At 40.3% G+C, this 22331-nt stretch overlaps 1 protein-coding gene across 3 annotated transcripts in view; it reads right to left on the bottom strand.

Moving 5' to 3' along the window:
- Window positions 1-21624, bottom strand: part of PRDM1 (PR/SET domain 1) — a 118939-nt gene extending 97315 nt beyond the window's left edge. Inside the window, exons 1-3 of one of the 3 annotated variants that reach the window (XM_024102487.3) lie at window positions 21152-21624; window positions 20605-20697; window positions 19890-19929 (exon numbers count right to left, since the gene is read on the bottom strand). The gene's annotated coding sequence lies outside the window, so the exon portion shown is untranslated. Of the gene's footprint in view, window positions 1-19889; window positions 19930-20021; window positions 20395-20604; window positions 20698-20796; window positions 21045-21151 lie in introns of those variants that run through there. The other 2 variants (XM_005287699.4, XM_024102488.3) reach the window with 2 other exon arrangements.
- Window positions 21625-22331: the final 707 nt, after the last annotated feature.

Below are 22331 nucleotides of genomic sequence, written 5' to 3'. Positions count from 1 at the left end.
AATGGTATTACCCAGTGACCGATGGTGATTTGGGCTTGAATGATGGCTAGCTGTCCATGGGCTGGTCTACACTGGGGGGGGGGGGGGAATTAATCCAAGATACGCAACTTCAGCTACGCGAATAGCGTAGCTGAAGTCGAAGTATCTTGGATCGAATTACCTGGGGCACGGCAAGGGATGATGGCCGTGGCTCCCCCGTCGACTGCGCTACTGCTGCGCATTCTGGTGGAGTTCTGGAGTCGACAGTGAGCAGGTTCGGGGATCGATATATCGCGTCTTAACGAGATGCGATATATCGATCCCGGATAAATCGATTGCTACCCGCTGATACGGCGGGTAGTGAAGACGTACCCTAAGGCTTGAGCCACTCAGGATAGAGACCATACTATTGTATGGGGGAAAGCAACAGGGAGGTATTATATCAGCACTATTAGTTGATGATGCAACCATTATACATGAATTCAGATTGCGCTATAGGGTTCTTATTAGGCCTGAAGCTACTGGATATACAGATAGAAAAAACTGTGCTTGGTTGTGTGTGTGTGTGTGTGTGTGTGTGTGTGTGTGTGTCTCCCCTTGGGTTTCAGATGTGGATTTGCACCACTTATCCATGGTATTGACACCTCAGGATTAGGATAAGTTGTGCTTGGGCTACACCTTAAGACCATTCAGAAGCTGAAGCAAAATCTAAAATTGGCAGCCTTCTTATTAAGTGGAGCTTTATGCTTATATTGCCTAAGTGCTTCCAAGTAGAAATCAAGTTTGTTAAAGTTTTAAATGGTTTGGGGTACATGAGAGAGACTGTTTTTCAGTGTCATACTGCCAATGAGTTCAATGGTACTACACATCTGTATGAGGTTATTCATATGTAAATATTTGCGCAATCAAGGCCTTAATTCTACCTTGGTAATCACTTCACCTGTGGAAGCTCTTCCATCCCCAACATGCCTCCAATTATTTTTAATGCTGTTCTCTGGGCTGTTTCTATTTCTGGTTTGTCTGTGAGAGGTATCTGTTTTGTATTTTTTAATGTTTTTAACATGAAATAGTTTTACAGGCAACATAACCAGGCAGATGACAGGCTGCTTGCTTGTCTGTTTAATAATGATGTAAAAATACACACAAGATCCATATAAAAAGTTAAAAACAGACATTGACCATTGCAAGCAAATACATATAAAATTGTAATATTGTAGAAAGATACAGCTCATACTTTACTAGTGTTCTACAGATGCAGTAACATAACTGCTTCCAACCTTGAAGTCCACCAACAGACGTAGTTAATTCAAATATACAAGGGTAAATCTTAGCAAAAATACTACACTCCACTGTAAAATAAACTTAACTGCACTCTTGGAAATAAGTTGACCCAGCACTTAACTCAAGAATCAAGATGAGAGGTACCATTTATATAATCATATAATATTTTCTACCTTATGTTTTATGGATGGGATCCACAAAGGGACTTAGGTGTTGCAATGCTGAGCATCGCAGCACCTAACTTTTAGGTGCCTAGAAAAATCACGGGAACAACACTGATCCACAAAGCCAAGTTAGGCACCCAGGCTTCCCTATACAATGAATGGGGAAGAGATAGGTGCTTAAGCATGTGATGCACAAAAGCCAGCACACTGCGGGGGAGCTACCTAAGCTAGCCAATGGGAAATGCCAACCAGAAGGGTGTATGCTAAGCCCCACCCCCTCTCAAAGATAGGCACCTCAGTCAATGCTGCAGGGAAATGGCCTAGCTCACTTAGTGATCCACAAATTGGCACCTGCTGCCTATCATCAGCCATCTTAGGCACCTGCCTTGCTTCACACAGGATGTCTGAGGAGAAGATGCCCACTTTATAACTTTTAGCCCACTGATTAGAGCACTGGCGAAAAGATTTGATTTGGCATCTCCCATATCCTAGGTGGGTGCCCTAAACACTGGGCTACAGAGTCAGTCATTCTCCTCACCCCCAATCCCTGGCCTAATAACAGAGAAGAGAGAAAGAGGGAGAGACTATGGCCCAATGGTTAGGGCACCCACCCAGGAGATGGAAGACCCAGGATCCAGTCCTTCTCCTCAAATCACTCTTTCATTATTTATCCACAGTGGAACAGATGCAAGACTTGAGACCAAGAGAGCCCCACACCAGAATATCCCATTGCCCTATAGTTAAAGCACTCTCCTGAGATGTGGGGGCCCCCTAGTTCAGATACCTTTTCTCCCGCTCTGGCAGAGAGTGGGAAATTGAACCTGGATCTCTCACATCTCAGGCAAGTGCTCTAATCACTTGGCTTAAAGGTGTAAGATGGGCCACCCTACCACCTCTGGCCAGATTTTGAATGGGGACTGACCCACTAGGTGTCTGAGCACACCTACTGGATCAGGCCCCACACATGACTTGGGGCTTGTCTACACTGGCACTTTACAGTGCTGCAACTTTCTCGCTCAGGGGTGTGAAAAACACCACCCTGAGCATTGCAAGTTTCAGCGCTGTAATGTGCCAGTGTAGACAGTTCACCAGTGCTGGGAACTATTCCCCTCATGGAGGTGGTTTTTTTTTTTCTTTTTTTAATAGTGCTGGGAGAGCTCTCCCCCACTGCTGGTGCCACGACTACACAGCCATGTTATAGCGCTGCCATGTTACTAGTAAAGACATGCCCTTAGGTGACTGATTGCCTGTCTTTCCCAGTTTGTAAATCATTCTGGGGCTTAGGCAAGAAAGAGGCATCTGGATGCCTAGAGGGAGGCAGCAGTGTGCATGCTCAGAGGCAGAAACATAGGCATTGAGGGAACTTTTACTTTGAAAACTTAGGCACTAAGTGAGTCTAGGCACCTACAGGGTTCAGCAGCAGGAGTTCTGTGGATCACAGGGAAGCCAAAACTAGGACTTTGTGGATCTGGGACTATCCCCCTTTTTTTAAATGAATGTTGTGGTGACAATTGGTGGAAAGTTTAGATTTTGTGTTAAAACTTTTACAAAATATGAAATGGACTGAAATGTTGTCATATTTTTTAAATTCCAGTAGAACCATTTGTAAAGTAAACAACCCCTGCAGTGTGTGCAACCCAAATACTGAAGCATTGTGCTAAGTGTCTGAGGACCAGAAAGTGAAACTGACAGGAGTAAAATGCACACTTTAGCTGCATTATTTAAATTGAGATAAATGCAAAAGGTAAATTAAACAGCCTGAACAGCAGCAGTAAGTAAAATTTTTTAAATGTCAGTTTTTGTAAAATAAGGTGTTATCTGTAAAACAGGTAAGTGCATGAAAGTTAAGGATACGGATTTTATAATTGACAGTGTCCTTTTAATTTAATACAAGATCTTTTTACATATTGATAGGTTTTCAGTAAGCTGTCCTTACTGATAAGTCTCTCTCTTGAGTCATTATAACTAATCAGAACCCAGTAGTGTCCAGGAATAGTTTTTTGTTTTTTTTTTCAAGTCAGGAGATAGTCCACTAAGACATTTGTCTTTATTTTCCCCCAGTGTATCACAAGTTCTCTCAAACAGTTTGATATAGAATAATCTGAGTCCATGCTAAGATATTAGACCAGATACTCTGTTCTGGTTGAGTGCCGGAAAGGGTGGGCAAAAGTAGCTATGCAAGGGATGGTAGGGTTACTCTAGCTTGTGCCCAACTGCTTCTGACGCAAGAAGGCCATTCTGATAGCCAGAGTTCAGCAGTGCTCTAGACACATCCCATTTTACCAGGAATGCTCCTATACTGGGAATGGGGTAGCACAGAGCTGATACACAGGTTCTATACCATTTAGGAATTCCCCCTGTAGAAGGAAATAGGAGGAAGGTGGGAATCTCCCCTATACCAGATTCTGGGGACCAGTCCCCTGAGTTTATGGCCTTTTGAACTTAAATGTGGTGCAAAGGAGCCATAGTGGAACACAGAATTTGTTCTGTTTGTTGAGGAGGGGGGAAATAATGTAAATGGTTCCTTCCATCATGAGTTATCAAGAGCTCCTCACTCATACATCTGCTTCAACATACTAATCACCATTCTTAGTACAGATCCCTACAGCACCCTCTATATTCACCTCCTTCAATGCTGAAAATAGGATAACTTACTACTTGCTTCCTAGCCCTTAACCTTTTCAATCCATTACAGGACTTCATTGCTGATCTTATAGTTACTACATTTATTTAATAGTCTGTTATGAAGGACTATCAACAGATTTCTGAAAGTCTCAAATTATATTATTGTTCCCCTTTTCTTTTTGTTTGTCCTTTTAAAGAATCCCAACATATTAGGGGCATGATTTGCTCTTACAGAAATGCTCATCTGTCTCTATTATTATATTCCATCTTTCTACTTACTAGCTGTCTTTAATGATTGGTATTGGAGACTCAGTCAGCTACAATATAATCATTAGCAAAATCTTCAAAAGGTGTACAGTAGAACCTCAGAGTTACAAACACCAGAGTTACGAACTGACCAGTCAACCACACACCTCATTTGAAACCGGAAGTACACAATCATGCAGCAGCAGAGACAAAACAACAACAAAAAGCAAATACAGTACAGTACTGTGTTACACGTAAACTACTAAAAAAATAAAGAGAAAGTTTAAAAAAAAAGATTTGACAAGTTAAGGAAATGGTTTCTGTGCTTGTTTCATTTAAATTAAGGTGATTAAAAGCAGCATTTTTATTCTGCATAATATAGCTTTGAAACGGTACTATGTCAATGTTTAGTTGTAAACTTGTAAGAACCATAACGTTTAGTTCAGAGTTACAAACAACCTCCATTCCTGAAGTGTTTGTAACTCTGAGGTTCTACTGTATATGTTACTAATTATGTTACCTATTTTGTCAGTAGCTCAGCTATTGAGTGCCTCACTTTCTTTAGAACTCAAATGAGTAAAATCCAGACTTGGATATTGGTTGCCATGTACTTTCTAAAGTTTTCCCTGTTCCCTTTTTTTTCTTGTGAAGGAGGAAAGGGAAATTCATCACTTTCTGCCAATTCACCTTCATAACTGGCAATGAGTAATTCCAGAGTAGTTATTTCCCACATCATCCCTTGTGGTAAAAACTGACATAACAGTTCCTAGCATACAGTTGCTAAGAAAACCCCACTGCTTTCCTCAGTAACTGCGTTAACCTTCATTATAGAGTACTACCAGAACTTGCCACTGGGTTTAGGCCTCAGTCCTGAAAGGTGCTACACTCAGGTCTTGTTCCAGCAAAGTACTTAAGTACATGCTTAGCTTTAAGTATTTGAGTAGTCCCATAGATTTCACTGGCACTACTCATAGGAGTAAAGGGACTTAGGTAGGTTCTTAAGTTTTTGCAGGATCCAAGTCTTACTACTGAACAGGACTATAGTACTCACCTCATCTGGACTGAAGTCAGTGTTTCAAGAGTTTTAAGATTCTTGACTTTATCATTTGAGTCTCAGTCAGAAATACACATGCATTTTCAATATCAATGTTTGCCAACACTTAAGCCTTATATTTCCACTTCCTTGTGCAGCTATTCAGATGTATTATTGTATATTAAGCCTGCCATTTATGCTGAGGATTTAACAGTCTACATTAGCTCTGTGGCATGTAAAAAAATTAAGCAAAAATGTCACAGATTTTCTGCATATAATGTTGTTGTTGTAAGAGGTGCCAGAAGAAATCACTTTGAGCCAAGCACTTGGTTTGATGACTCCACTAATTACAGGCCAGTGCTTCTTCTGCTGAGCTGAAGAGGGCTAAGGCTTGTTGTCAAGCAGACTGATTAGCCACTGTTACCCATTAAGACCACCATTTGAGTGTAGACAGAGACATGGAAGGAAACACAAGAAGGCGACATGTGCATAACCAAAACAGGCTACCTCACTGAAAAGAAACCCCCTAAAGCCACATTCTGCTTCATTAGCACATGAAAATAAGGTAATTTAATACTTCACTCTCCCATCAAGAGCCAAGATCCATCATTCATGGAAATGGAGTTTTGATAAGCTAGGGTGTTTAAATGAGGCAGAGACATTTATTGAATGTATGTCACTCTACTCTTATTGTCTAATGAAAAAAATCCAACTGTATGTATTTAAGTCTAAACATCACTTTTATCGTGCACTCCTTTAGATTATAGCAAAGTCCATGAAAGGGATAAAATGGGTTTGGGTACTTTTTAGCATCATTTTCTTGTATAAAGATGAGGCAAGACTTTTAAAAAGTATTTTCTTCTGGTTTATTTTTATATTAGAAATTCAGGATTGCCCATCTTTGTCCCTGGCAGACTCTCTGAATAAATGGATATTTTGTTGCTTTCTGGCATTAAGGAAGTGAAACCTGAGCAATTGAGAGAGGAAGAAACTTGTAATCAAATTGTTTAAAACTCTGGCTCATATTTGTCTGGGTTTTTTGGCCACTTATTTAACTCAAACTCCTGATCAAAATAATAAAATCTCATTATTAAAGATTCAAAATTCCTACCCTGCAGTTACAGGCTTAGAAATCTCCCACATAAGTTCTCTGGTCCTCCACTAACACCTCAGCAAAACCAGGGAAGACAAAACTTGACAGTTTTGTTATTTAAAAGGAACACACAAGCAGAAACTTTTAGATCTTTCGCTCATAAACAAGTTGAAAGGGGCACAACCCCATGTTTTTTTCCCTTTGCTGATTACCGTAAGAATGAAACATAATAAGTGGCACATTCCTCTGGAAGAAAAATGTCACTGTATGTAAATAGTGCAAATAAAGGTCTTGCTTCATCTAAAATACCTGCTCTGTTATAGCAGTGTTGTGGTAGCCATGGCAGTCCCTGGTATTGCCAAGTCTCTCACAGCAACTGGAAATTGCAGAAGTGTACAGCTAGGCTAACTAAAAGTTGGTTCTTAGGGCTTGTCTAACACAAAATTATACTGTATTAACCATAGTGGTACAAGCCATCTAGTGTGGATGCAATTATACTGGTATAAAGGTTAGGCCGTAAGGAAAGAGGAATAAAGCATAAGACACCTTTATACTGACATAACTGTGTCCACATAAGGGGATGTACTAGTATAACCATTTTGGTAAAAAACACCCCCAAATCAACACAGTTATATAGTGGTACAAGGCCTTGGTCACTAGCAGTCATAAGGAATTTTAGGAAAACATTTGAGAAGTCAAGAGTTGTTTTGTTTTTACAGAAGCTTTTTTAAAGGACTTTGTTTGCCTGGGAGTAATTTACAAAGTGCCTCAAAGTGCATGCTTTATTACATACACATAATAGAACATTAAAACACCACCCTTTAAAAATGTAGGTAAAAACAGTAAAGGTGTGGGAGAAGTTCTAAAAGAAAAGGTCAAAAGAGGGAGGAAAAGGTATATTAGTGCCAGAAGTGATTAAACTAGAATTCAACTTTGGAGTAAGAAGGTTCTGAGTAATGGAAAAAGATGGAATGAGCTGATGGATTTCTGGGGTGGAATGAGCACCCTAGGGTCCAGCACAGCAAAGGCTGATCTCCTATCCTCATCAGAAAAACTAAACAAGGTGGTGTCTTAACACAAACATCCACCAGACCAAGGCTCAAAAAGCTGTTCTTGAATATACTGTAGCCAGGGCCTACAATATTAAGGGCTACAAACAAACTCAGTAGTGCCAGTTTAAAGTCAACCCACCACTTTATAGGCAGCCTATGTTGGCATAATAAGATTACAGTAGCTCAAGCCAGTGAATATACATACTGTTGCTTTCCAAACAACTGCTGAAAGCTCCACTAAATGGGAATTACAATAATCCAGCCTCGTGATCACACCAGCACGTGTTGCTGTGCAAGGTTGTCATGAGATAGGGGCACACACTGTGCACACTGCACAGCTGAAACAAACACTTGCTTATCATGTCCAACACACGTCTTTCCATAGGAAGGATGTGAACAAAAGTAAGACTAAAATGCTTAATTTGAGTCACAATTTCTAAAAGAAACCCCTCAGTAAAAGCATCCTAACATTGGTCCCTGCCCACCACCAAGACTCCAGATTTTCTGGGCTTGAATGCATTCAGCAAGCAATATTGTCCAGGAATTCATCAGAGTAGAGACTGAACTTGCAGGTCCACGGGGAAAGACACATGGATTAGAAAAGGTGTCAAAAGATCTCAGATATATTGAGCATGGAAAGTAGGACAGATCCTGGATGGGAACAGCAATTCAAATACCTGAGTGATGACGATGACACACATAGCTGTGTAACACCACTATTTGACTCCTTCCTTCCAGGTATTTCTTGAATCATTTGAGTACAATTCCAGACACACAAGCGGTTTTCTTTAGGTCATGTCTACTCTAGGATTTCTTTTCTAAGATTTTTACAATTTTGCCACTAGTTCAGTTAAACTTAGTGGACATTTTAGAATAAAATTCCCTAGTGTTGATAAGGCCCTAGTGCTGAAGCAATAAACCCTGGTCAATCATATCAAAAGCTGCCAAGAAGTCCATCGTGATCAAAATGGCCAAATGACTCTGATGTAATGCCAAGAGGAAATCACTCATGACTGTGACAAGGGCAACCTCAATTCTCATGTAAAAGATTCATGTCTTATAGAAATCCATTCAGACATATCATAGCAAGCAAACATTTGACAGTGAAGTGTAAAACATTAGCTCTGTCTAAATAATAAAATTATAATAATAAACAAATATGTAAAGCCTCTGCTTTAATAAAGTAAGTTTGAGTAGGACAGAGAGAAGTATTGGTCAAACATTTAAAGATTTAAATAGCACAAATCTAATATAGCTTAGATATAAAAACAAGAGAAACTAAACAGGATTATAACCATATTGTCCTAACTCTAATTTAATCTGATTTTTTAAAATACTGTACAATGACTCAAAGAATGGAAGGAGACGTTTTAATGAGTGTCACCATGTCTCTCACATGATCATCTTTCTCCATTATCCAAGAAAAGAAAAAGAAAAAGAAAAGAAAAGGAAGCTATGCAAAGACCAGGTTTGAAAGTTGTGCTTAATTAAACTGCAAGGAACTAAGAAATCCTCTTCCTTTTTGGCATAGGTTTTTTTTAGTTGTAAGTAAACTGGAATACAAGAAGCTAGTTTCTTTCCTCCTTAGCTATTTTGTTTTAACTTGCATATATTTGTGGTTACTCACCAGCCGTTCTAACATCATTAGTCCCGTGGTAACATTCATTGCCTCTGAACAAAATGGTTTTAAGTCCTTCTGACAATAGGTCAATGCACTCCGTTGAAAGATTAGGCATCAGTTTCAATATTTGACTAGAGGTTTTTGTTGCTAGTTTTTTCTTTTAATTACTTACCAGCCCTCAATCTGCCACATCCTGAATTGAATACACATACATAATAAGCAAATCCCTGAAAGAAAGTCATCCCAAACCAAGCAGAGTTGCAACTGGTTTTCTAGTGAAAACTTGCTAACAATGAGCAAGTTGAAAGGTCAGGGTGGGTAAGCTGCGTGGCCCCTTTCCCTTTTCTCACTACAGCAACACCTTGAGGACCTTTGATCTAAATGTCAGTGGTGAAAATACACAAACAGATACTTTCCTATTATACTCACAGGTGTACATTCCTAAAACTGTTACATTCCACTACCTTTATCTGCACTGAAAATCAGTACTTCAAAAAAAAAATAATAAAGAGTGATCCCTTCTCTCCTCAGATCATACCAGTATCAGAAAACAAAGTATCAATGTAAGTATTGTATTCTAAACACATACAGCCTGCCTGATATTACACTGCATAAAGCAAGGATAGGACCAGTCTGTTTTGCTACTTTTACTCATTGAGTAGTAGCTTACTTTACAGATAGTCTGAGAGTAGTCCCAGACTAATATAGTGAAAAGCATGAGAAAAGAATCTGGTGCTGGGCCAGCCTACTGGATTTTATGTGTTGAGGAGACCTGGGCTCAAGGCTAACTTGACATGCCCATGTCTGTTCAGTAAGAGGTGGCAATGGGGGATGAGTGCTTTAGCATATGTGAAAATATCCTTGTAGGCACCACAATTCCTAGTTTTCAACAGACAGTGGGGTAAAAAAGTCGCTTTGCCTCCCCAGTCTTTTTTAAAAAAAACTTAATATATTGTGTGAGTGTTAAGAATATTCATATCCATCTATTGATGTGTTTGTACATTAGTGTTTTACAGGGCTCTGAAAAGATTAAACACTATATAAACGTCAAGAGTATAAACACGCAGAAGAAAATTATTATTTCTGCTGTGTCAAAAAGTGTTCTATACGTGCTTCTGACATGCCTCAGTTTTCTTATACTGTGCATCAGTATATTTGAAAGGAATATTTCAAAGAGTAACTAAAAAGCAACTATCTCAAGCTGGCCTAGTTGTACAAGGTGCTGTCCCCATCTCCTTCGACTGGAAAGGATTTTGGAAATGGATACTCAGACTCCCTTTTCTAAAAAATGGCGTGGGAAGAAAATACTACTTCAAGAATGGTTTAGAAACAGCATGCAACATATTTTCCAAGACTCATGTAGAAACTACTGCTCTTTTGGGAGGTGGACGTTAAAAAAACAACAACAACAAAGCCATAGACTGTGTGCCTACCTTTTAAAGGTCAATCGGCTGTTTCAGTGCTTTATAGTGGAGGCAGTACTTTCCCCTCTCTTTTAAAAACCTCATAAATAATCAATGTCAATACAGGAGAGGAGAGAAAAGAGAGAGATCGCTAAGAGGAGTCAATAGCCAACTTTCCTCTCCACCAATTTTATTCCATGTTTATCAGCAGTTTGGTATTGTACTCCTACCATTACTCTTTTTTTTTTTTTAAACAAAAGTTGAAGTATAAAAGCCATCATCTAAAAACCTGCAGGCATTTTAAGAGCTGCAGAGGTTAGAAGGGTAGCTCCTGACTCTAAACAGCACCTATTTCCCCACCCCCCCTTCAATTACAAAAGGGAAGAAGAAAGCTATTACTGGTTTTTACCTCAGTAAAATCCCAATTCATTTTTTTTGTAAATTAGGTGATCTTATAGAACAATGTTCTTTCCAGCAACTGGTCAGACATTCTGGTATTTCCTTTTATGGTATAAATAAATTCCATAGAAGGCATATTAAAACAAGTAAGTAACAGCAGAGAAACACCCAAGTAGCATGTTTAGGATTCTGTCAAAGACAGGACAGATTGATCTCTAAATGTAACCCCTTTTGGGGTTTAGAGAGCATGGCCCCTTTAAAATTTTTTCCTAAGGGTGAGGGGGAGCAGTGAAAAAAAGGAGGGAAACTCAGGGGTGTGGCTCTGGAGCTCTGGGGGAGAGTAGGGCTGCAGCCCGCAGGCCCTCACAAAGTGAAGCAGCAGAAAACCTGCCTGAAGCTGGGGAAGGCCAGGGCCGATCGGGGACAACCCAGGACAGGAGCCAGGAGGAGCACTGTGCCAGGGAAGAATTGCCCAAGAAGGACAGGTCGGAGTTGGACCCAGTATCACTGCTGCCCAGAGCTGCATGGGGCTTTGAGTAGTGGGGCTTGTGACTCTGCATTGGGGACAAGGAGGGAGGCTGCTAGCTACTTAAGTGGGGAGGTGGTCGGTCTGTGTGGCTTTGCAGAGAGCGGCAGAAGAGGGCACCGGAGGGGTTTGTTGGGAAAAGTTCACTGGCGCTGAAGACGACCAGGAGCACCCAAGAACTCACCACTGGACTGGAACTTTGCTCAGGATTCCTGAACTCTGTGTGCAGACACATTGCTCAGTGTCTGCCCTTCCAGACTGTGCTACCACTGGGCCCGTGGGGCCTTGGTTTGGATGCAACCCTGTTCTACTGCTCCCCCTATATTTCCCCTTGTTGTTTTTCTTCTCTCATCCTTCTGTAAATAAATACCTCCCTTTGTTATATCCATTGTACTTTTTCTGTGGCTGTGGGTGTTCACTCTGGGGGGTTTGGAACAGGTGCCCCTGGGGTGGAAGGGATTTTTCCTGCTGCATTCCTGCGTGCGTTGCTTCTGGGCAGAGCTGCCTGCAGAGCAGACTCCATCTCGGCCACGAGGGTGCTAAAGTTACATAAAGTTAAAGTTTTTTTAAAACTGTTCTTTTAGGGCCAGAACCATAAGAAGCTGATGTGCTTTCACTTGGAAATAGTAAGGAAGGAGTTATAAGGCAAGGCTCTGATCCTGCAAGCACACACCCAAATAACTTTATGGTTGTGCATAGCCCCACTGGGTTCAAATCACACAAGTTAGGCCCTCATCCCACGACTGGATCCATGCTGAAGAACATGATGCTGTGCCAAGTGTTGGAGCAGTTCTACAGCTCCAAGGCTGGTGGTCAGATGGAGAAGAAAGGCTGGGACTTGAGCCTATGATAGCTGTCTGGGGGCAGTGGCTGCCAAGGCCTACCTCACCTTCATGGCCTCCTTCTGCCTGGAGCACCTGGAGCTTCACTAAGAGAGCCTGGCTTTCAGGGGTCACCAGCTGCATCTGCCCATGATGGACCTTCAGCAGAGGAAGGGCCTGGAGCACAATAAGCTCCTAGAGTTCTATTGCCAGGAGCACATCAGCTACATCTGTTGTATCTGCCTGGCCAGCCACAAGCCATGCACCACCAGCCACCCGGTGCAGGAGGCCAAGGCAGAAAAGGAGTCACATCTGAAGAACAGACTGACAGAGCTGTATAATCAGGGTGAAAAAGCTTCTCAGGCATTGGATGAAGTGAGGATGCAGCAAAGATAAGCCAGGGAGACAACTGCCCTAAATATGGATTTTCAGAGAAGTAAATTCTTGGGCTATGTCTACACAAGCAAGCTTACAGCGGTGCAGCTGTACCGATGCAGCTGCGCCACTGTAAACCTTCTAGTGTAGCCATTCTATGCTGATGGTCCCCTGAATGTCATTAATCCACCCCAGTGAGTGGCGGTAGCTATGTTGGTGGGAGAAGCTCTCCCACTGACATAGTGTCATTCACACCAGTGCTTATGTTGATGTAACTTATGTCGCTCGGTGGGGTGGTTTATTCACATGCCTGAGCGACATAAGTTATACAAACATAACTGGTAGTATAGACATAGCCTTGGAAATTAAAGCTTTAATTGCAGAAGAAGAAGAAGAAGAAGAAGAAAATGAGGCAATGAAGAAGGTTGAAGAAGAAGAAGAAAAGCGAGTCTTTGAGAAGTTGGGTTACGTCCATAATGTCCTGGGAAAGAAGAAGAATGGATCCATGTGACTGCACCCTTGCCCTTATGCAAATCTGATTGCAGAATGAGGCACTAAGAGTGAAATTCTGACCCCGCTGAAGACAATGAGAGTTTTGCTATTGACTACAATGGGGCCAGGATTTCATTCTGAGTATTTGCAAGACAGAAGCATGTGAGTAGGCCTTGCACAGGCTAAATGTGTGAATGAGTGTCTGGGTAGGAGGTGTTAGAGTCATGTCCTTAGCTTGTAAATTGATATAGGCCTACAAGATCAATCCCTAAATAAATAATTGCGGAAAAAAAGCAAATCTAGGATTATATGTATAATTTCTTCTGTCACTTTTAAAAAGCAGCTTCAAAAGTTCTTTCAAAATTTTTAAAAAACCCTTTCAATAGTATTCTGCTTGACTGTGGGCAAAGTTTACATAAATGCCTAATTATTTCTAATTTTAATAAATACTATTTCTGCAAAAATTCTGTTTTAATTTTGAAATTTCTTATTCTAGTTCCAAAAAAAAAATCTCTATTAATCATAAAATGTCTACATCTCCCACATCTCTCTATATTCATGCAGTTTAACAAATTACAAAAAAAAGTTGCATTCATAAAATCATTGTTATAGAAATTATTCTCCATTGCATCAACTACAGTTTTCTTACTGTTACATTCTTAAGGACTGAACAAAGATGTGCTTTATCTTATCAGTATACATATTAAATCCCAAGGCAACCTTTTACAGCCAAAAGACACATTGTCAGCACAGAAACCTATGATGCAAGTTTATGCCCCTTAACTTATATAATTAGCATGATCTCCTTTAGCAAGAGGATGCCAAATAACATACAGAAGTTCAAGAGAATCATGAACATAATGAAATAACCAAGACTTTCATATCAAATTATTTCTTACACCTTTGTGATTTCTAGAAATTTTGTTGGACTAAAATCTAAGGGCCAAATTCGGCCTACAATAAAATGTTTTCTACCCATGCATCATTTCATTGGACGCATAGGTGCTGCACCCCTGACTTGAAGTGGTTTCCATTATATCCAGGGTTTACAGTTTGGTTCAATGGCTCTTAGCACCCCCACTATAAAAAGTGTTCCAGCACCTCTGATTGGAAGTGAATGTTAGCAGGATTGGACCCTTAGCCATGAAGTACCACATCTTGGGGCAGATCCTCAGCTGATGTAAATTGTCATAGTTCTATTGAAGCGAATGCCCCCTTAAGAGTAAGTGAGGTAAAAAGTAACACACAAAGTGTTTACTGACAGAAAAAATAGGCAAGAAAGATTGAAAGCCTCCCCCCAAATAGATATTAAGTACAATGAATTGAAAAGACAGACATTTGTGAAACTGTCCCACTCAAGATCAATTTGACAGCATTACCCTTAAATTTAGAATTTAGTCAAAACATTTTATCTCACTGGCAAACCACATTACCAGGAGAACACTGAATCTAGACATGCAGTGAAACGTTTAAAAAAAAAAAAAAAGCATCTTCTCGTGACCTTTTGCAGCACAGTGTCTACCCAGAGTTTCTTCACTAACTAAGAATGAAAAGGGAAATCTGTACTTGTGCCTGTCATATCACACTTGACTGAGGGGAAAAAAATAAAATAAAATACTGCACATAGTATAGGTTATTTATATTTCCATTGGAAGCCAGTTGAAATTTTGTAGTTCATACATTTCCTGCTTCAATAAAATATTAGTGACATAATTAAATTATTTTGCTAAAATTAATTAAAACTATTTACTATAATATTTTATAATTCTGATGGACTAGGAAAGTTGGAACGGGTAAAGTAAATTGCTAGTCAATAAAAAAGGAAACTCACTGAATACATTCATATCTGCTTGGAGCATCTACTATCATGGTGTTTTTATGCATACTCTTTATTTATCTATACAGTATTTATATAGCCCTTCATCACCATTGTATCTGAGCCACCATATCTTAATCTTGTTACACTTTTCCCCTTGAAGTTATTATTGATTATAAATCCTAGGAATAACTGGGGGCTGATTAAAAAAAAAAAGATTTATGCAGTGCCCCTTCTTTGAACTGCTATTGGTGGGAAAAATGTTCAAAAAGGGGAAGATTTTTTTTTTATTACCCCCACCCCTCTTTCACACACACAAAAAATCCTCAAAACTCACTCTGCTCTCCAAAACCATGAATTCTGACAACCGTATAAAGACAATACCTACTTCATGTAGTAATATTCATTTTGCTAAGAAAAATAACATTTTTGTTTACAGAACTGTTAAAAGAATGTAGGCAGCAATCCGCCAAATTATATTATACTTTCAAAGGGAAAGAAAACTTTAGCCTAACCAGTTGCAAATGAGCTATTTTAGTAACAGTGCCCTCACAAATGCTCATTAGCCAGCTGATAAAGAGAAACAATTATTTCTCCACTTTACTGACCAAGTAGTGCTTACTATTCTTAATGCATAAGATGTACAGATTCAAGTTTGTAACTTATTACTACTCATACTACAGCCTGGTTAAGAAAAGTGTCAAGAATTTGGCAAACAGAGTAAAGTCATTTGGGGGGAGGGGGCACCCTTTCTAAACTCCTTTACATCAAACAAGCTGTTAATAAGAGGGTTGCCAACAACCGTGTTTAGGAACCTTTAATCACAAATGCAGTATCATCAGGAAGCTATTTATAACACACCTACATCTGGTAAGCTAGACAAGAGGGGAATGTTTCTAAATATAACAACACTTCTATTCAGGTGCAATTAAAAAGATCTGATTTTAAGGAGGACAAGTACATTTAAGAGCTCTGAGATGGATTACAACATATATGATTAATAAAACATAAATCCTATTATAAGAAAAAAAGCCACCAAAGGCTGAATGGAGGAGGGAAATAAGGAAAATGTTATTCTGTCTTCATTCTTCCATGCTTCTGGAATGTGGGTAGATCATAGTAAAATTTTAAGTGGCAAGAAGATTAAAGGAAAACTGTTAAAGCCAAGAAGGACACTAACATCATCTGGTGTAAACTGGCATAGTTCCACTGACTTCAATGTATCTATGCTGATTTACACCAGCTGAGGATCTAGCCCACTAGCTTTACAGAAGGTACTGTCTATTAAAATTGTAATTGAATTAGAATCAAGGCTTCCATAGCAATTAAAGCAAATCTTGCCCTAGCTAGAGCCATTTTGTCACAGTATTTTTCTTTTTGCTTTAAATAGCTTTGTAGGCGCGTGCACTAATAAAAGATATAAACATTGATAATGTACTTAGGTTTGTCATTTCATAGCATCTTCAGGAGTGCCAGGCACTTTACAGAAAATACATAAAAAACAGGTTTCTGCCTTGCAGATCTTACAGTATAAGGACCAATCATTCTACAAATCCTACCAAGTGTATTGCTTACTATTAAAAATAATCCCAATGACTTCAGTGGAGTGCCTCACAGTAGCAAGAACTATGTTCATATATGACAGGTTTCAGAGTAGCAGCCGTGTTAGTCTGTATCCACAGTTCATATAGTAAGCTGTAGCAAGTGATGGACTTGGCAAACAAGGGAGGAGACCAAAACAGAAAAACACAACTTATGGAGATATGGTAACATGATTACTCAGTTTAGGCATGAATGTATTTTTGTGGATCAAAGTTGATTGTGTGTGTGTTTCTGTGGACTTAGGACACATTTTTCATACATGAGGTTGCAGAAGAGGATCTTTAAAGCCTTGTCTTTGGACTTTTTTTATCATATTAGAAAATGACTGTGAACATGAATGGAACATGGATTCTAATATGACACATTTAGTGAAGATGTGCCCTAAGAGTGACTTGAATAAGGTGAAGGAATTAAGAATAGTGGCAAAAATTCTTAATGGCAGCTCCCACATGGTTTCATGGTTAAGCATACATCCCATGCACTGAAAAGTGTAATAACTACAGAAACAAATATTTTGTCCAATATTCAAGGCAAAAAAATGGAAAAGGATGCCAACTATGAAACTAAATTAGCTGCCATCACTCAGAGGTTTGCAAAAAAATGAAGCCAAATATCCATGATAGTTATTTACTACAATATTTACTTAAGCACCAAAAGGCTAGAAACCATTGTCATAATTGTAATGCTTCTAGTGAAAAAATAGTAGCAACTTATCATACTATCCAAAGTTCCAGCTGGAAATGCAGTACCTAAATATTTTACATTATCTTTCTAAATATCATTTGGGACAACTGAATCAGTAGCATTAATGACAAAAATAAATAAATATATCTGCTACACAATGCCAGTTACTTTTTTCTGCGCTATTTTCTGAGCTCCAGGTGTTTCAGTGTAATACTTCAATAACAACTACTTAATATTTTGTATTTACACTTTCTAAAAAGTTAACATTTAGAATGGTACCAATTGTTGTGGCTATGTATGATTGATCAGCTTAAAACAAAATGTAAAATAATGGTAAAGAGTCTTTCATCAATACACAGTTTGTAGAGAAGTAATTGATGAATTTTATTAATTGACCATTGCTGCTTTTAAGACATATGATAGAACCTAGCTGCTGGTGTGAATTTTGCAAATTAATAAAACATGAAATCAAGTATACAGCATTACTGAAATGTAGTTTTGTTCATTAATGTTGAAAAAATAGTTGTCTATTTATGACTCTTTCCAAGCATAATAGTAACTGTACTGTACTGTATTTTGAAAAAGTAAGGAAGACTTAGAAACATGAGACCTCACTACAGCACTCTGCTATTATCAGTTTGCTGAGAACATGAGTGATACTGAAGCTTTTGGCAAGATTTAGCAGGTTCGTGAATCAGCAAATTGAGAGTGCGGCTCTTCTGTAATAAATCTCTTCATAAATGTTCATATCCTAAGGATATGCTCAGTTATATTTCTGTATTTTACAGTTAATTTTATTAATACATATCCTTTCACATATTTTTACATTGGATTGTAATGTTACCTAGTAATTCTACAAGGAAAAATTACATGTTAACATGAGGAGTAATGAAAAATTACAGCCCAAGTAAGTCTTTTAGATTTTTTTTAAAATGCTTATTATTGATTAGAATCATACAAAGAAAAATATATATTTCTCTGAAATGTTGTTAATTGCTTTCTAGAAATAAATTCACTATTATTTCAGTTGGAAAATTTAATAGTTTCTTACACAAGACATTTCCAGCTGATTGATGAGGAAAATAGACCCTGATTTGTTTTGTTTTTTAAATATGGATTGTGCAACTGTGTTATTCAAAGTGAAGCTGCTATAGTAGATTATACTCATCATCACTTCCAGCTACAAACACTTTACAAAAGTTATAGATTTTGTTTCACATTTTGGGGTATCACACCTGCTTAAATAATTTTTCTAAACAAAATTATTTGCTCTTTTAATTTTCTTTTTTTGTTAAGTATTAATTTGTGGAATTTAGTAACAACTACCTCTTGCAAATGCAGAAATAAAAATTGTTTAGAGGTAAAAGCATTGTAAATATGGTATAATTAAAAAGAAAATTAACACAATTTGTCTTATTTGTAAGAAAATCTCCTCAAAATCCTCTCTGTATTCTGCAAAGTTTTATAGCTCTGGTGGAATTAAGATTTAGCATTTATCAATTAAAACAGAATTCACTTGGAATAGAGAGTTAAAACTTGAACCAATTTGTCAGCCACGATTATCACTTGGAAGGACATTCAGTTTATTAAAGACAACTACTGTGTGATAAGGACAGGATAGATACTAATAACCATGCCGTTTAAATTGCTTGAGTTGGCATTATGCCCAAGTTCTTCAGCTCAGTATATCAATGCACTTGTTGCTGGCAAAGAAAGAGAGGAACTCCCTCAGATCTGAAAATACCATACAAACTTCTCTTTTAAAATAAACGATGAGAATGAACTGTCCTGCTCACTCCTTATGTTTCCGTTTGGCAGAGAGGAGAAAGACAAAACTATCAGTTGTTGTTTTTTTTTTTAAACTATCTTCCTAAATAGTAAAAAATGGGAAAGCATAAAGATGTTAGGGCTCTCATTTTGAAATTCAGGTATACATAGTAGTCCTACGTTTCGCTTATGTTAATGTTGCAATTATAAACAAACAGTTGCTTTGTCTAATTTACCATCCCCCCCTCCCCAAAAAACTTCTTGCTTTCAATGACTAACCTATGAAAAGTAGAAAACTCCTGGTGAATCCAATGATTTTGTTACAGTTTATTACTTTTTTAAAAGTTTATATTAAGCTGCCTCAAAAGAAATAAAACTAACACATTTGTTTCTATTTTAATTTAAATCAAAACAAGATTGATGTTACCATGCAATTTACAACAGTTATAGAAAGTGTTTTCTTGACCATTGTAAAGCTGCGATCAAGAAGGTATTTTATGCACAACCATTTCCTTTCAGTTTATACCAAAACTCAAATTATGTTTATATTTGAGACACCTTGAGTATTGTGTGAAGTTAGACTTCAATTTCATACGTGGAAAAACCAACTATGAAAACATGTTTTCGTCATCTTCTTGAGTCCCTGTTAAAGAAAACGTGTATTCTCTTTGGACAGGAAGAATTCCTCATCTCTAACATCCCGGTATATAACTGAAACAAACGACATGTTTGCTAAATACTTTATATTACCCCAATTGTTCAAATAGTGCCTAGTAATGGGTCAGCATTACCCCATTCATCAGGAGTTCAGTTGAACAAATATGAGTTTTGCTGAGACAATGGGCCTCAGCTGCAGGACAAATACACGATATGACCTTGAATTTTAATCTTTGGTGAAAACGTGTCTTACCTTTTTGCAACTCGTCCTCCAGCGTCTTCAAGTGAATGATCTAGAAAAATAAAAACAAACTCCAAATGTAACAGGGCAGAATTTGAATCCAACCATCCACTTTGCTAGTTTTTGTCCAGACTAGTTCCTCACCGTTTGAGCTACAAACAGCAACTTTCCCGTGACATTTATTTTTACTAGTGAGCAATAAAATCACCCCGTTGTCCAATTAATGTGCGCATCAGCGTTTTCATGTGCCTTTCACCATCTTGTGCGAGGGGGGAAAAATGGAAAGGCAAAGACATAAAAGAGCATCAGTGACAAGAGTTTCAACTCATTTATAAATCCAGATAAAAGTTAATAGTTAAACTCCTTCCTCTCTCCTCCACCCTCCCAAGTGCTGATGTCCTTTAAGAAATGAACTGTTTTTGTTCTCTTTTACCAGAGGCTAGACAATCTGTCAACATCTCCACTTTATTTACGGATTGAGCAACAGCAGTTCCTCAAACATCAACATTTTACGTTAATCCTGGAGATAATCCACTTCTCTAAAACTAAGAGATCTGCCAGCATCTGTATTATTTGTTTTTAAAAACCAACAGTAAGAGTCTCGATCTATCTTCCCTGCATTCAGAAGAAAGGAGGAAAACTAGCCCAGAATCTCTCCACTTTCAGTTCCCTTCCCCTGCCCCCCCCCGGCAGCCCCCCACAAAAACATTCCCCACAGATCCCCCACCTGCTCAAGTCTAGTGGGATTTCACAGGAGGAAACAAAATCTTCCAAGTGGTTCCTTTCGGGCGATTTCTTCAACCCGTCTGGAGGTCTAAACCTGAAAAACAAACACCTATTGAATGCAAACGAAGCTTTGGGGGACGGTGTTAATTCTCCAGCAGACAGCTACTCTCAGTGTCTGGTTACACAAACATACCTACAGACAGGTTGGAGAGAAATCCCTTAGAAACCAAAAATAAATGCAAAGGGGGGTGTTGTTTGGCGTGTGTGTGTGTGGATCTGGAGAGGGGAAAGACACCCCCAGGGAAGCATGCTCCGGGCAGCTTCAATGCTGGGACGAGGAGGCAGGAATGGGTGGGGGGTATTAAAACAATAGGAACAAGCTTGGAAGGGGCAGATGCTCCAGAAAGTTTTAAAGCGCTCGTGAGAGAGAGGGAGACTTTCCCTTAGCTAGGGAGAGGGGGGTGTGGTTGGGGGGGGGGGGCAGGGCTCTAGTGCCACCAGCCCCACCCGCACTCTTGTTTGGCCACTGGCCTCCGCGCCGAACTTACCTGCGGGGCGCGGGGGGCAGGCGGAGGCTGCGGCTGCCGGGAGCAGGGAGCCCCCTGCCTCATCACTCCCCGAGCACAAAAAGAAGCGGGGCGGCCGCCGCACCAAGCCCGGGGGGAGCAGGCGGGACACAGCCCCAGGAGGGACACAGCCCCCAGAAAGCTTAGAAATCCCCGCGGGCGGCCCCGCCCCTCCTCCGCCACCGCCTCACAGCGGGGGGCAGCTGCCCGGGGGGCCTCGCGCTCTCATGGTCTCCCCGGGGCGGGCCGGGCCTCCGGGGGAGAGAGACGCTGCGGGCGGGGGGAGTTCACCGGCCTGTTGCCCTGCCGCGGGGTGGCGGTGGGTTTACTCTGGGGGGTGGGGGTGTTGCGCGGGAGTAGCACTAGCTGCACCCAGCAGCAGCAGCCGCCCCAGTCACACGCCGCGCTCCTGCCCCGGCTACTTCATTGACCTGGAGGCGGTTTGTGAGTGTGTGCGGGGGGGCGGGAGGGGGAAATAGCCATCTCCCCAAATCTCCCCCTTCACCCTGCCCAGCCCCATGTGATTGGGCAGCTTCCCATCTGTCACGTGACACTCCCCCCCCCCTCGAGCTGCTTCACTTTCACTTCGGTCCCACAGCGAGGGATCCAGAGGGAGTGAGGGCGAGTGGTTGCGAAGGGGGAGGGGGGCGACAGCCTTTGGGAGGGGGGTGTCTGGGAAAGTGACAGTTTCTCCTGGAGAGGGGGCAGGAGGCCGGGTGTAATGGGACTGGGGCAGCAAGGGGATGTGTGTGGGGGGAGGGGGTAGAAAGGTTGCCCCCAAAAGATAGAGGTGATTGATGAGCCCTGAAAACTCCCCTCACTCCCCAGCTGGCTTCCTGTTGGCAGTACAGCTCAAAGCACACGCACTAAGACACACTCTCGCCCTCCCGAGCCCCAGTCCCAGCAGGGACAGGCGAACAGTCCAGTTGCGTGTGGCACTGACTTAGCTCTGCTGCCCCCGCAGAGATTACAGCCCTGGGGCTGTGAGCTCTTGCAGTAAAGCACATTTTCTTAAATAGAAAGAAAAAAGGAAGATGGGTGGACGGGGCGTGGAGACTTATAGGAGCCTGTTTGTGGGAAGCTTCCCAGTGGTGAGCTGGAGGGGATTTGCGGGGGACCTTCGTTCATATTTCAGGACCAAACTGAAGGCTGGATTGGAATG

The sequence above is a fragment of the Chrysemys picta genome, chromosome 3 (genome assembly GCF_011386835.1).
Source record: "Chrysemys picta bellii isolate R12L10 chromosome 3, ASM1138683v2, whole genome shotgun sequence".
Taxonomy (NCBI): Eukaryota; Metazoa; Chordata; order Testudines; family Emydidae; genus Chrysemys; species Chrysemys picta.
This window is presented reverse-complemented; position numbering and strand designations above follow the sequence as displayed.